The sequence below is a fragment of the Schistocerca serialis genome, unplaced genomic scaffold, assembly GCF_023864345.2.
Source record: "Schistocerca serialis cubense isolate TAMUIC-IGC-003099 unplaced genomic scaffold, iqSchSeri2.2 HiC_scaffold_985, whole genome shotgun sequence".
In the NCBI taxonomy this organism is placed as follows: Eukaryota; Metazoa; Arthropoda; class Insecta; order Orthoptera; family Acrididae; genus Schistocerca; species Schistocerca serialis.
In genome coordinates, this window is record NW_026048612.1 from 92501 (window position 1) to 107500 (window position 15000).

The 15000-nt window shown below is 52.5% G+C and overlaps 2 non-coding genes and 1 pseudogene across 2 annotated transcripts; all 3 read left to right on the forward strand.

Moving 5' to 3' along the window:
- The first annotated feature begins 3453 nt into the window (after positions 1 to 3453).
- Positions 3454 to 5363, forward strand: LOC126454520 (small subunit ribosomal RNA). The gene has a single exon (XR_007585221.1). It is a non-coding gene; the product is annotated as a small subunit ribosomal RNA (ribosomal RNA).
- Positions 5364 to 5714: 351 nt separating this feature from the next.
- LOC126454514 (5.8S ribosomal RNA) lies at positions 5715 to 5869 on the forward strand. The gene has a single exon (XR_007585215.1). It is a non-coding gene; the product is annotated as a 5.8S ribosomal RNA (ribosomal RNA).
- Positions 5870 to 6057: 188 nt separating this feature from the next.
- Positions 6058 to 15000, forward strand: part of LOC126454526 (large subunit ribosomal RNA) — a 10937-nt pseudogene continuing 1994 nt past the window's right edge.

A 15000-nucleotide genomic window follows, 5' to 3' on the forward strand; every position in this document is an offset into this window, starting at 1 on the left:
TGAGAGCGCCGCCTGTCATGAGCCAAAGGTACATCCTGACGTGGCAAATCAGATGATACCGCAGGCATCCACGTACTATAATCACAATCAACAAACCGGCCGCCGCCCCCCCCCCCCCATTAAACCTTTCCTTACAACAATGTGTACCTTAACCTAACCTATGTCGTACCTTAACCTAACCTATGTCGTACCTTAACCTAACCTATGTCGTACCTTAACCTAACCTATGTCGTACCTTAACCTAACCTATGTCGTACCTTAACCTAACCTATGTCGTACCTTAACCTAACCTATGTCGTACCTTAACCTAACCTATGTCGTACCTTAACCTAACCTATGTCGTACCTTAACCTAACCTATGTCGTACCTTAACCTAACCTATGTCGTACCTTAACCTAACCTATGTCGTACCTTAACCTAACCTATGTCGTACCTTAACCTAACCTATGTCGTGCCTTAACCTAACCTATGTCGTACCTTAACCTAACCTATGTCGTACCTTAACCTAACCTATGTCGTGCCTTAACCTAACCTATGTCGTGCCTTAACCTAACCTATGTCGTGCCTTAACCTAACCTATGTCGTGCCTTAACCTAACCTATGTCGTGCCTTAACCTAACCTATGTCGTGCCTTAACCTAACCTATGTCGTGCCTTAACCTAACCTATGTCGTGCCTTAACCTAACCTATGTCGTGCCTTAACCTAACCTATGTCGTGCCTTAACCTAACCTATGTCGTGCCTTAACCTAACCTATGTCGTGCCTTAACCTAACCTATGTCGTGCCTTAACCTAACCTATGTCGTGCCTTAACCTAACCTATGTCGTGCCTTAACCTAACCTATGTCGTGCCTTAACCTAACCTATGTCGTGCCTTAACCTAACCTATGTCGTGCCTTAACCTAACCTATGTCGTGCCTTAACCTAACCTATGTCGTGCCTTAACCTAACCTATGTCGTGCCTTAACCTAACCTATGTCGTGCCTTAACCTAACCTATGTCGTGCCTTAACCTAACCTATGTCGTGCCTTAACCTAACCTATGTCGTGCCTTAACCTAACCTATGTCGTGTTTTAACCTAACCTATATTGCGCCTTAATGTAACCTATATTGCGCCTTAATGTAACCTATATTGCGCCTTAATGTAACCTATATTGCGCCTTAATGTAACCTATATTGCGCCTTAACGTAACCTATATTGCGCCTTAACGTAACCTATATTGCGCCTTAACGTAACCTATATTGCGCCTTAACGTAACCTATATTGCGCCTTAACGTAACCTATATTGCGCCTTAACGTAACCTATATTGCGCCTTAACGTAACCTATATTGCGCCTTAACGTAACCTATATTGCGCCTTAACGTAACCTATATTGCGCCTTAACGTAACCTATATTGCGCCTTAACGTAACCTATATTGCGCCTTAACGTAACCTATATTGCGCCTTAACGTAACCTATATTGCGCCTTAACGTAACCTATATTGCGCCTTAACGTAACCCACATTGCCCCTTAACGTAACCCACATTGCCCCTTAACGTAACCCATATTGTGCTGTAACCCAACACACGTTGGGCCTTAACCCAACACACGTTGGGCCTTAACCCAACACACGTTGGGCCTTAACCCAACACACGTTGGGCCTTAACCCAACACACGTTGGGCCTTAACCCAACACACGTTGGGCCTTAACCCAACACACGTTGGGCCTTAACCCAACACACGTTGGGCCTTAACCCAACACACGTTGGGCCTTAACCTGCTCTGTAATTGTCATACGACGCGTTAAATTAGTGTAGTGTTGCCTAACTGCAACCCCCGCAATATAGTTTGCTACTCGCACTGCCCGGTCCCCAGTGTATCGCTTCATGTTAAACACCTTGCAGCGATACACTGTAATGTGGATGGCAGCAGGACGTACATGCTCAATGCCCTTCGCAGTTGTTCATTGGCATTCGCATGGCGAAGCACTGCGCCTACGCTGTGGTACGGCCTGTGTCAACTGTCCGCTGATGTTGTACCTCCAAATCACACACTGTACTGCACATTGGTCCTCATGTACTGAATGATACATCGTGGTACATGTGACCGTACAACGACTGCGCCAACAACGGCGAACCATGCGGTCCAAATGTTGTGCACGCAGCTACGTGTCGTCTCCCTATAAGAGCTGGAGTGCAGTGTGGTATGCCCTGGATGGCGATCAGCATGAGCCGTCTGTTGATGTAGTGGCGCGTGTTGTCAGACGTTGTCGTCTCTTCTCACACACCGTGATAGCATGGTGCACTGCGTTCCACATCTGCGACATGCGACAGAGGCCGGTTGACAGTCGTTTGCGCAATGGACATCGCATACGTACGGGGGCCACCTTCCACGTGTTTGCGAAGCGTGCACATGTTGTTGCGTGTATGTGGGCAGACATAGTGTGTCGTGACACCTGACACAGGCATGCAACAATCGTTGAATTTGCAAATGGCGATGGACGCCTACGTTTGCTGGTGACGTTACGCAAATGAACAACTGGTAAACCGTTGTGGTGCGGTTGTTCTCGCTAGAGGTGAATCAGTGATGGCGACGATCGGTTGAGCTACCAACCGGTTGTTTCAGCGATACCCACCATGCCCACGAACGTGAATGGCATGTGGGTGTGAAGCGATACGCGGCGGTGGCTGGGTGGGACCGGCCCCGGCCGGTGAGGGGGGGCCGCCCGGCGTGCTGGCCGCGCGGTGCGTGGGCGCACGCGCTACAGCCGGCTGGTGGGGGCGGCCACTGGCAGGCGCGCCGGCCGACGGAGGCGGCAGGCGGCGCAGCTGCGCGCCGGCGCACCCTGCACGCGGCGCCGTGCGGCCAAAGTAGGTCCTCGCGGGCCCGGTGCGAAGCGCGGTGGACATCTGCAGTGTGCTGGTCCGATTGAGGACTGTGTGCGCTGAGGATGCGCCGCCGCCCGGCGCTCGGCGCCGCGACGCCGTCTGCTGCTCGGTCGCCTCTGCGGTTCTCGCAGGTGGTTTGTATCGCAGCTGTGCGGACGTGTTGGCGCGTGCGCTGTGCTGGGAGAGTTCGCTTCGGCACCCAAGTGGGGCTTTTGTCCTTCTGTGGCGCTGGCGTTGGAGCTGCCGGTCACCGTAGGTGGCGCGTGTTGTCTCCCGCCGGCAATGCCACGACGGCACGCTCCCGGGCCTCTGTCGGCAGCGGCAAGCTCAGTTGGGAGCACGGGTGGTCGCACCTAAAGCGTCTACTCGCCAAACTCCGGGCGATTGCGCCTCTCTCGAACCCGACCAAGTACTTAGGACGGCGCTGCGCGCCGCCGGGACCTGAGAGGGTTTCGAGGTGTATGGTGCAGGGGAGCGCAGCCTCCTCCTGTTTGCAGAATAATTGAGCGGACGCTTGCGTGTTCGCGCGGGCCCCCGGGACACACTCCCGGGCGGCCGGCTGCTCAGCTCTAGTTGACGCAGCTCCCTGGTTGATCCTGCCAGTAGTCATATGCTTGTCTCAAAGATTAAGCCATGCATGTCTCAGTACAAGCCGCATTAAGGTGAAACCGCGAATGGCTCATTAAATCAGTTATGGTTCCTTAGATCGTACCCACGTTACTTGGATAACTGTGGTAATTCTAGAGCTAATACATGCAAACAGAGTCCCGACCAGAGATGGAAGGGACGCTTTTATTAGATCAAAACCAATCGGTCGGCTCGTCCGGTCCGTTTGCCTTGGTGACTCTGAATAACTTTGGGCTGATCGCACGGTCCTCGTACCGGCGACGCATCTTTCAAATGTCTGCCTTATCAACTGTCGATGGTAGGTTCTGCGCCTACCATGGTTGTAACGGGTAACGGGGAATCAGGGTTCGATTCCGGAGAGGGAGCCTGAGAAACGGCTACCACATCCAAGGAAGGCAGCAGGCGCGCAAATTACCCACTCCCGGCACGGGGAGGTAGTGACGAAAAATAACGATACGGGACTCATCCGAGGCCCCGTAATCGGAATGAGTACACTTTAAATCCTTTAACGAGTATCTATTGGAGGGCAAGTCTGGTGCCAGCAGCCGCGGTAATTCCAGCTCCAATAGCGTATATTAAAGTTGTTGCGGTTAAAAAGCTCGTAGTTGGATTTGTGTCCCACGCTGTTGGTTCACCGCCCGTCGGTGTTTAACTGGCATGTATCGTGGGACGTCCTGCCGGTGGGGCGAGCCGAAGGCGTGCGACGCGCCTCGTGCGTGCTCGTGCGTCCCGAGGCGGACCCCGTTGCAATCCTACCAGGGTGCTCTTGAGTGAGTGTCTCGGTGGGCCGGCACGTTTACTTTGAACAAATTAGAGTGCTTAAAGCAGGCAAGCCCGCCTGAATACTGTGTGCATGGAATAATGGAATAGGACCTCGGTTCTATTTTGTTGGTTTTCGGAACCCGAGGTAATGATTAATAGGGACAGGCGGGGGCATTCGTATTGCGACGTTAGAGGTGAAATTCTTGGATCGTCGCAAGACGAACAGAAGCGAAAGCATTTGCCAAGTATGTTTTCATTAATCAAGAACGAAAGTTAGAGGTTCGAAGGCGATCAGATACCGCCCTAGTTCTAACCATAAACGATGCCAGCCAGCGATCCGCCGCAGTTCCTCCGATGACTCGGCGGGCAGCCTCCGGGAAACCAAAGCTTTTGGGTTCCGGGGGAAGTATGGTTGCAAAGCTGAAACTTAAAGGAATTGACGGAAGGGCACCACCAGGAGTGGAGCCTGCGGCTTAATTTGACTCAACACGGGAAACCTCACCAGGCCCGGACACCGGAAGGATTGACAGATTGATAGCTCTTTCTTGATTCGGTGGGTGGTGGTGCATGGCCGTTCTTAGTTGGTGGAGCGATTTGTCTGGTTAATTCCGATAACGAACGAGACTCTAGCCTGCTAACTAGTCGCGTGACATCCTTCGTGCTGTCAGCGATTACTTTTCTTCTTAGAGGGACAGGCGGCTTCTAGCCGCACGAGATTGAGCAATAACAGGTCTGTGATGCCCTTAGATGTTCTGGGCCGCACGCGCGCTACACTGAAGGAATCAGCGTGTCTTCCTAGGCCGAAAGGTCGGGGTAACCCGCTGAACCTCCTTCGTGCTAGGGATTGGGGCTTGCAATTGTTCCCCATGAACGAGGAATTCCCAGTAAGCGCGAGTCATAAGCTCGCGTTGATTACGTCCCTGCCCTTTGTACACACCGCCCGTCGCTACTACCGATTGAATGATTTAGTGAGGTCTTCGGACTGGTACGCGGCATTGACTCTGTCGTTGCCGATGCTACCGGAAAGATGACCAAACTTGATCATTTAGAGGAAGTAAAAGTCGTAACAAGGTTTCCGTAGGTGAACCTGCGGAAGGATCATTACCGACTAGACTGCATGTCTTTCGATGTGCGTGTCGTGTCGCGCAACACGCTACCTGTACGGCTCGCAGTAGCCGTGCGCCGCGTGCGGAACCACGCGTGCTTCTCAAAACTAACGCCAATGTTGTGTGGTACGAGCGCTGAAGCGCTGGAGCGGCTTGCCTGCGGCACCTGGCGCCTGGCGCCGGTTTTGAATGACTTTCGCCCGACTGCCTGTCCGCTCCGGTGTGGAGCCGTACGACGCCCATCGGCCGTGAGGCCGTTGGACACAGAACGCTTGAACAGGGGCCGCCACACGCCTACGTCCCGCCTATGCAACTGTCTTGAAAGAGACAGTGGAAACTAAGAAAAGATCACCCAGGACGGTGGATCACTCGGCTCGTGGGTCGATGAAGAACGCAGCAAATTGCGCGTCGACATGTGAACTGCAGGACACATGAACATCGACGTTTCGAACGCACATTGCGGTCCATGGATTCCGTTCCCGGGCCACGTCTGGCTGAGGGTCGGCTACGTATACTGAAGCGCGCGGCGTTTGCCCCGCTTCGCAGACCTGGGAGCGTCGCGGCCGCCTGTGGGGCCGGCCGCGCCTCCTGAAACGTGCGATGCGCGCCCGTCGCCTGGCGGTTCGCATACCGGTACTTACTCGGTAGCGTGCACAGCCGGCTGGCGGTGTGGCGTGCGACACCTCGTACAACGACCTCAGAGCAGGCGAGACTACCCGCTGAATTTAAGCATATTACTAAGCGGAGGAAAAGAAACTAACAAGGATTCCCCCAGTAGCGGCGAGCGAACAGGGAAGAGTCCAGCACCGAACCCCGCAGGCTGCCGCCTGTCGTGGCATGTGGTGTTTGGGAGGGTCCACTACCCCGACGCCTCGCGCCGAGCCCAAGTCCAACTTGAATGAGGCCACGGCCCGTAGAGGGTGCCAGGCCCGTAGCGGCCGGTGCGAGCGTCGGCGGGACCTCTCCTTCGAGTCGGGTTGCTTGAGAGTGCAGCTCCAAGTGGGTGGTAAACTCCATCTGAGACTAAATATGACCACGAGACCGATAGCGAACAAGTACCGTGAGGGAAAGTTGAAAAGAACTTTGAAGAGAGAGTTCAAAAGTACGTGAAACCGTTCTGGGGTAAACGTGAGAAGTCCGAAAGGTCGAACGGGTGAGATTCACGCCCATCCGGCCACTGGCCTCCGCCCTCGGCAGATGGGGCCGGCCGCCCGCGCGGAGCAATCCGCGGCGGGGTCGTGTCCGGTTGCCTTTCCACTCGCCGCGGGGTGGGGCCGTTCCGGTGTGCGGTGGGCCGCACTTCTCCCCTAGTAGGACGTCGCGACCCGCTGGGTGCCGGCCTACGGCCCGGGTGCGCAGCCTGTCCTTCCGCGGGCCTCGGTTCGCGTCTGTTGGGCAGAGCCCCGGTGTCCTGGCTGGCTGCCCGGCGGTATATCTGGAGGAGTCGATTCGCCCCTTTGGGCGCTCGGGCTCCCGGCAAGCGCGCGCGGTTCTTCCCGGATGACGGACCTACCTGGCCCGGCCCCGGACCCGCGCCGCTGTTGGCTCGGGATGCTCTCGGGCGGAATAATCGCTCCCGTCAGCGGCGCTTCAGCTTTGGACAATTTCACGACCCGTCTTGAAACACGGACCAAGGAGTCTAACATGTGCGCGAGTCATTGGGCTGTACGAAACCTAAAGGCGTAATGAAAGTGAAGGTCTCGCCTTGCGCGGGCCGAGGGAGGATGGGGCTTCCCCGCCCTTCACGGGGCGGCGGCCTCCGCACTCCCGGGGCGTCTCGTCCTCATTGCGAGGTGAGGCGCACCTAGAGCGTACACGTTGGGACCCGAAAGATGGTGAACTATGCCTGGCCAGGACGAAGTCAGGGGAAACCCTGATGGAGGTCCGTAGCGATTCTGACGTGCAAATCGATCGTCGGAGCTGGGTATAGGGGCGAAAGACTAATCGAACCATCTAGTAGCTGGTTCCCTCCGAAGTTTCCCTCAGGATAGCTGGTGCTCGTACGAGTCTCATCCGGTAAAGCGAATGATTAGAGGCCTTGGGGCCGAAACGACCTCAACCTATTCTCAAACTTTAAATGGGTGAGATCTCCGGCTTGCTTGATATGCTGAAGCCGCGAGCAAACGACTCGGATCGGAGTGCCAAGTGGGCCACTTTTGGTAAGCAGAACTGGCGCTGTGGGATGAACCAAACGCCGAGTTAAGGCGCCCGAATCGACGCTCATGGGAAACCATGAAAGGCGTTGGTTGCTTAAGACAGCAGGACGGTGGCCATGGAAGTCGGAATCCGCTAAGGAGTGTGTAACAACTCACCTGCCGAAGCAACTAGCCCTGAAAATGGATGGCGCTGAAGCGTCGTGCCTATACTCGGCCGTCAGTCTGGCAGTCATGGCCGGTCCTTGCGGCCGGCCGCGAAGCCCTGACGAGTAGGAGGGTCGCGGCGGTGGGCGCAGAAGGGTCTGGGCGTGAGCCTGCCTGGAGCCGCCGTCGGTGCAGATCTTGGTGGTAGTAGCAAATACTCCAGCGAGGCCCTGGAGGGCTGACGCGGAGAAGGGTTTCGTGTGAACAGCCGTTGCACACGAGTCAGTCGATCCTAAGCCCTAGGAGAAATCCGATGTTGATGGGGGCCGTCATAGCATGATGCACTTTGTGCTGGCCCCCGTTGGGCGAAAGGGAATCCGGTTCCTATTCCGGAACCCGGCAGCGGAACCGATACAAGTCGGGCCCCTCTTTTAGAGATGCTCGTCGGGGTAACCCAAAAGGACCCGGAGACGCCGTCGGGAGATCGGGGAAGAGTTTTCTTTTCTGCATGAGCGTTCGAGTTCCCTGGAATCCTCTAGCAGGGAGATAGGGTTTGGAACGCGAAGAGCACCGCAGTTGCGGCGGTGTCCCGATCTTCCCCTCGGACCTTGAAAATCCGGGAGAGGGCCACGTGGAGGTGTCGCGCCGGTTCGTACCCATATCCGCAGCAGGTCTCCAAGGTGAAGAGCCTCTAGTCGATAGAATAATGTAGGTAAGGGAAGTCGGCAAATTGGATCCGTAACTTCGGGATAAGGATTGGCTCTGAGGATCGGGGCGTGTCGGGCTTGGTCGGGAAGTGGGTCAGCGCTAACGTGCCGGGCCTGGGCGAGGTGAGTGCCGTAGGGGTGCCGGTAAGTGCGGGCGTTTAGCGCGGGCGTGGTCTGCTCTCGCCGTTGGTGGCCTCGTGCTGGCCGGCGGTGCAGGATGCGCGCGCCTGCGCGGCGTTCGCGCCCCGGTGCTTCAACCTGCGTGCAGGATCCGAGCTCGGTCCCGTGCCTTGGCCTCCCACGGATCTTCCTTGCTGCGAGGCCGCGTCCGCCTTAGCGTGCTCCTCCGGGGGCGCGCGGGTGCGCGGATTCTCTTCGGCCGCCATTCAACGATCAACTCAGAACTGGCACGGACTGGGGGAATCCGACTGTCTAATTAAAACAAAGCATTGCGATGGCCCTAGCGGGTGTTGACGCAATGTGATTTCTGCCCAGTGCTCTGAATGTCAACGTGAAGAAATTCAAGCAAGCGCGGGTAAACGGCGGGAGTAACTATGACTCTCTTAAGGTAGCCAAATGCCTCGTCATCTAATTAGTGACGCGCATGAATGGATTAACGAGATTCCCGCTGTCCCTATCTACATATAAGACCCGGACTGACTCCTTTAACACCTTCCGGGCTGCGTTGATAGGTGTGGGTTGTCGTTGTGTCAAGGTAGGACGTAAAACTCCCGTCCTGGCAGGACGTTAAATGCCCCCAACCCAAGCGAAAGCAAAGGGTGCATGGCGCAGGGGAAGCTGCGTTACGAGAGACATAACAACTGTCTCTCCTGAGTTGAGCGCGGTGGCTGGGCGAGGGTATGAGGGTAAGTCTCACGACGATCCCGGAACCCTGCAGTCCTCCTGCCGCAGTTCCTCACGTCCTGGACGACGTTAAAAGTCCCCGGGAGCGCCTACCGTGCATCTGCGCCCGGTTTCCGTCAGCCGTGCCTGCCTGGGAGGGATCGCGACCCGAGCCGCCGAGGGCCTTTCGCCGTGCCTTGAGGCACGTTCCGTCAAACCGTGAGGTGGTGACATCGAGCGGCTAGGTTAGATGGGCGCGATCTTCTGAAAGTCTGGGGGACCGGCCCGGCACCTGAGTAGGACCGGGTCCTAGGCCAACAGGTGGGAACCTGGCCTAGTAAGAGGTGAAGCGCGGAAGGTGAATCCGCCTTCCCGGAGTGCGGGGGGCACTCGGCGGGGAAGGGACGGGAGAAATCTCGGGAGACGCGGTTGGCGAGGAGGACAAGGACGTTGGGAACGGCGCCCTTAACCTATGCAGCTGAATAAATGCCCTTGGTCCTGGGGCAGGACTGGTGGACAAGCTGCTTTGCCCCCCCTCATGCCCGTGGAACCGGTCGGGGGTTATCAGACGGGTCTTCTTTTTCTTTCACTCTCTTATAATCATGGCGGAAGACAAAGAGAGTGATGCTGGCGCTTCGGAGCATGATGCTCCTATTTTCGATGATGATGCGGGTGATGACATGTCGGTCGTTGACCGACATTCACACTTCCTTCGTTTATTCGATCGAAGTGTAAAACACGGCAAGATAAATGCCGAGCAAGTAAGAGTACTAAAGGAGACTATCGCGCAATGGGCGTTAGCCCATGCGCGGCTAGAAGGCAAGTACTCTGAAGTACAAGCCGAAAATGAAAGACTTAGAAAAGAACTGCAAAAGCCTACAAAGACATACGCAGCGGTTGCTGCAACTCCTACAGTAAGACAAAAAGTGCAGGAGGTAATTAAACAGAATGTGGAGAAAGTTGTCCCGACCTTGTTTGTTAAACCAAAAAAGGGAGAGGATATAAAGAAAGCAAAAGAAAACTTCGAAAAAAGTATAGACCCAAAGAAAGATAAAATAAAGATAAATGCAGTAAGAACAACAAAAAATCTACTGATTGTCGAAGTAGCATCCCCAGAAGATTCAGACAAACTAATAAATAACCCACAATTAAAACAACACTTTACTTGTGAGAAACCGCGAAAAAGGCGTCCATTAATGATGTTATACGATATACCGACATACATGACACAGGATGATATCCTGGATTGCATTTACACACAAAATTTTGAAGAACAGATGAAACGAGAGGAATTCTTAGAGAAGTTTAAACTGAGATTTAAAACTGGTCCTCGTGATCGTACAACTGTACATCACGTTGCGGAAATAGCACCAGAGCTGAGAAAAATTATAATCAAGACCAATAGACTGTACGTTGGGTACAGTGCAGTCTCCATAAAAGACTACACAGCGGTACCTAGATGTACCAAATGTCAAGATTACGGCCATGTGGCCAAGTACTGTGAAATCAGGAACCCAGTCTGTGCACATTGTGGCCATGATGGCCATGACAAGAAAAATTGTTCAAGACAGGCCTCCCCCCCAGTCTGCATACCTTGCATGTACAGAAAGAGAACATGTCGCACACCTGGAAAGGAATGTGCGACATACAAACTACTATTGCAACGACAGATACAACGCACCGACTATGGAGAACCATAAGAAGGGTGCGAAAAAGATCCATAAATCTCCTAGCAAGAAAGCAAGGGACGCGGAGCGTTGGTGGAGGTTATTTTCCAACAGGTCAGAATCGGCCCGGGAAGGGCCCCCTGTCCCACCTGGGGCATTGGGGGCTACTGGAGGTGCGAGCAGCGCGGGGCCAGCGACAGCTGAATCCTTGCCGGTCGAGGAAGAAGAGAGGACGGCGCCCTCGGCGAGTACGGAAGCAGACCAAACATGTAGTGTAGATCCCTTGATAGACAATTTGGTGTCAGGTGGTGGTCCCTTGCAGATGTTAACCCTATCCCAGTCTGTAGATACACCTTGTAACAAAGTAGATATATATACATATAATGCATGTCCTCCCGGAGATGTGTACACTATGTGTGAAGATGCAATAAAGTTATCTCGATTAGAGGAGCCGTCTATTTTGATGGTTGCTCTGAGACAGCTTGTACGTGTTGGGCACCCAAACGGGAAGAAAATAACATTCCCAACTCTGGAGGATGTTGATTGTATACAGCTGGCATCTTTAAATCTGCCATGTGATCACAAAGAGTTACTGATTTTAGTTCACAGGGTCTTTCAGAGACGGGGCAGGGTTTTTGACATAGAAAAGCTTTATAGAGAGATGGTAATGATGTATGGGAGAATTGGTTTTGATCCCTACAAGAAGTGGCCTGAAGATCACTATTATACTAGACATCCGTAATGGCATCTGTCAAGGTTTATCAACTAAATGCCATGAGAAGTAACACCGTCACACAGGAACTTAGAAAAATGAGTGAAGAAAATGAGGTAGATATATTATTAATACAGGAGCCTTACTCCGCCTCTGGCAAGGTCACTGGCTTTCCTGTGACGGCTCAGGTTATTTCAACAGGGGCAAATCCTATGTCTACCATAATAATTTTGAACAAATTAATTAAAACAACTGTTATAACACAATTTTGTACCTCTCACATCTCAGTAGTTCAAGTAAATCTAATGAACACGACCTGGTACCTAATAAATGTTTATTGTCAATTTAGAGATAATATTGAACCCTATTTGCAACATCTCTCTCGTGTCCTGAGAGCGCTACAAGGAAATCCAGTAATAATAACTATGGACAGCAATGCTAAATCCTCTTTGTGGCATAGTCCAGTGCAAGATGCTCGAGGTAGTGCACTCGAGGACTTGATAATGGAGCACCACCTCCAGGTGGAGAACCTACCTGGAAATCCACCCACATACAGAAGTAGAGCGGGTGCAGAATCATATATTGATGTTACATTATCGACGGAAAATGTAAGAGACAAAATCAGAAATTGGCATGTTCACGATGGACAGACAACAAGTGATCATAACTTGATAGAATTTGCAATCTCATTAGGAGTAGTACATGTTTCTGACGAATGGATAATGCAATTAGACTACGGGAAAGCCAATTGGGACCTGCTCGAGGCGGAATGCCGTCCTCCAGAATTGGGAAATAATGCTTTTGTTCTCGATGAAGCAGTAGAAGCTCTTGTGACCTCTATAAAGACGGCTGTTGCTGCCTCTGTGCCATTAAAGAAGAGGTACATCCGCAGAGCGACAGCTCCGTGGACTCCTGAGCTTACCAGGCTCCGGCAGGGTATGAGGAGAGCTCGTCGTCTCTATCAACGGGCCTTCACCCAGGACGCAAGACAGTATCACTTGTCAATTTACAGGAGACAAAAAAGAAACTTTCAGGAATCATTAACAAAGCACAGACAGAAAAGTTGGGAGGACTTTGTGCACTCGCATCTTGTTCTGGACCCCTGGGGGGTTCCATACAAGATTGTGAGGGAGAAGATCCACTCACCAATGCTCCTGTCAACAGTGAGGATAGCGGACACAGGCATAATGACGACAAACTGGCAACAGACTGCTGAGGAATTACTCAGAGTTCTCTTGCCAGATGACGATCGAGGAAACGACACTGAAAGGCAAGCCATGCTGAGACAGGCAGTTGAGGAGCCATACTATAATGAACTAAATGTCTACCCCTTCTCACAGGAGGAGGTAGTAAATGCAGTAAATTCCTTCGCCAGGCGGAAGGCTCCAGGACCAGATGCAATTCCTGCGGAGGTCCTGCAGCACTTGGTGCGTAAGCTGGCTCCATGTCTCACAGTTATCTTCAACCACTGTCTAGAAACTCAACGCTTCCCAACGAAATGGAAAACTGCGGAGGTCGTCATTATCAAGAAAGATCCGAATAAAGATCCCACAGTTCCTAAGTCCTACAGACCGATCTGTCTGTTGGACGTCCTGGGAAAGACTCTGGAGAAGCTGCTCGTGCATAGACTGTCGAGCCACAGAATACTGCGCGGCATGAGCGAGTTGCAGTACGGCTTTAGGAAGGGTAAATCGACATCAGATGCCATTAACAAAGTAGCCGACACGGCTCGCTCCTCCACCAGTCGGTATGTATTAGGAATCACGGTGGATATATCTGGTGCCTTCGATAGCCTGTGGTGGCCGGCGCTCTTCTCCCGTCTGCGGGAAATTGAGTGTCCGGTGTCACTATATGGCTGTCTGAGGGATTACTGTCAAGATAGAGTTGCTAGGATCTCCGCTCCAGGTGCTGTAGTGTCTAAACCTATAACGAAGGGATGCCCACAGGGTTCGGTCTGTGGTCCCATTTTTTGGGACATAAACATGGACCCTTTGCTGTATGCATTACAAGAAAGCAATGCAGTACTTGGTGCGGTTGCCTATGCTGATGACCTCTTCATAATGGTGGAGGGTAACAGTCGTCTGGAAATTGAAAATCGAGCTGCACTTGCATCGGAAATATTAATGCGGTGGTGCAGTGACTCTAAGTTACAAATTGCACCACATAAGTCATCATATATACTGTTAAAGGGAAAGCTTGCACGTGATCCCACAGTAAGAATAAACAACAGAGTAGTGACAAGACAAAAAACCTTAAAATACTTAGGCGTATATATTGACGAGGCCTGGTCATATACCCCACATATAGGTCATGTTGCGATAAAGGCCACAAATATCTTCCACAAGCTGATAAGTATAGGCCAAAGACGTTTCCATGTACCTCCTGTGGCTACCAAAATGTATCATAATTCTATCCTCGCACCGATTGTGGGGTATGGGGCCAGTGTGTGGGCCCACAGGCTCGCTCTGGTGAGACCCGCACAGTCGGTTAGACGAATACAACGCAACATCATTATACGTTGTGTTGGTGCCTTCGGCACCACACCCACAGATGCTCTACTTGTTCTAATGGGCTTCTGCCCGTTAGACATACTTGTAAGACAGAATGCTTCGATAATTTGGCTACAAAAACAAGCGTATGATAAGATTCATCAGATAACGGGGAGACACTTAATAAATGTAAAGGAAATAAAAACTTGGGCCTTGGATACGTGGCAAACAGAATGGCAAAATTCGGACACTGGGAGAAGGGTGTATAACCTCCTCCCAAACGTAAGACAAAGATTAAAGATAAAACATCTCTTGCCAACACAAGGAATAATTCATTTCTTGACCGGGCACGGACCCTACCCGACACATTTGTGTCGGATAGGAAGCCGACCCTCACCAGAGTGTGTCTGTGGCGCCCCTGAAGGGACGCCAGATCATGTAGTTCTTGAGTGTCCAGCATTTGGGCAGGCTGTCTCGGAGTACAGGCGGGAACTTCGTGGTCATCAGCTATTCGACATAATAAGAGATCCAGACAAATACAACAGTTTACAAAGATTGGTAGATCAAATTTCAAAATTAGCAAGAACAGTGTTTGAGAGAATTACTGACGAATAAAACTTAGGGGAGAAACGCCCTACCTCTCAGCAGGTCTGAGTGGTATCGGCATCAATCAATGACAACACCAAGAAAATACAGACTCCCATGGTAAGTGGATTGGCTGGCCGGCGCCTGACCGCCCCGATGGGCGGAAGTTCTTCTGCCCCCGGTGGCATGGCTGGTCCGGGACCTGACCGCCACTGCCATGGGCGTAACACCTATTATACAGGACAGCATTGAGGGCAAGTTGGGGTGAGTAGGTGAGACTCCCCTATCTATTGCGAAATAGATTAGGAGGACGTCTCGGGGCGTGAGCCTAG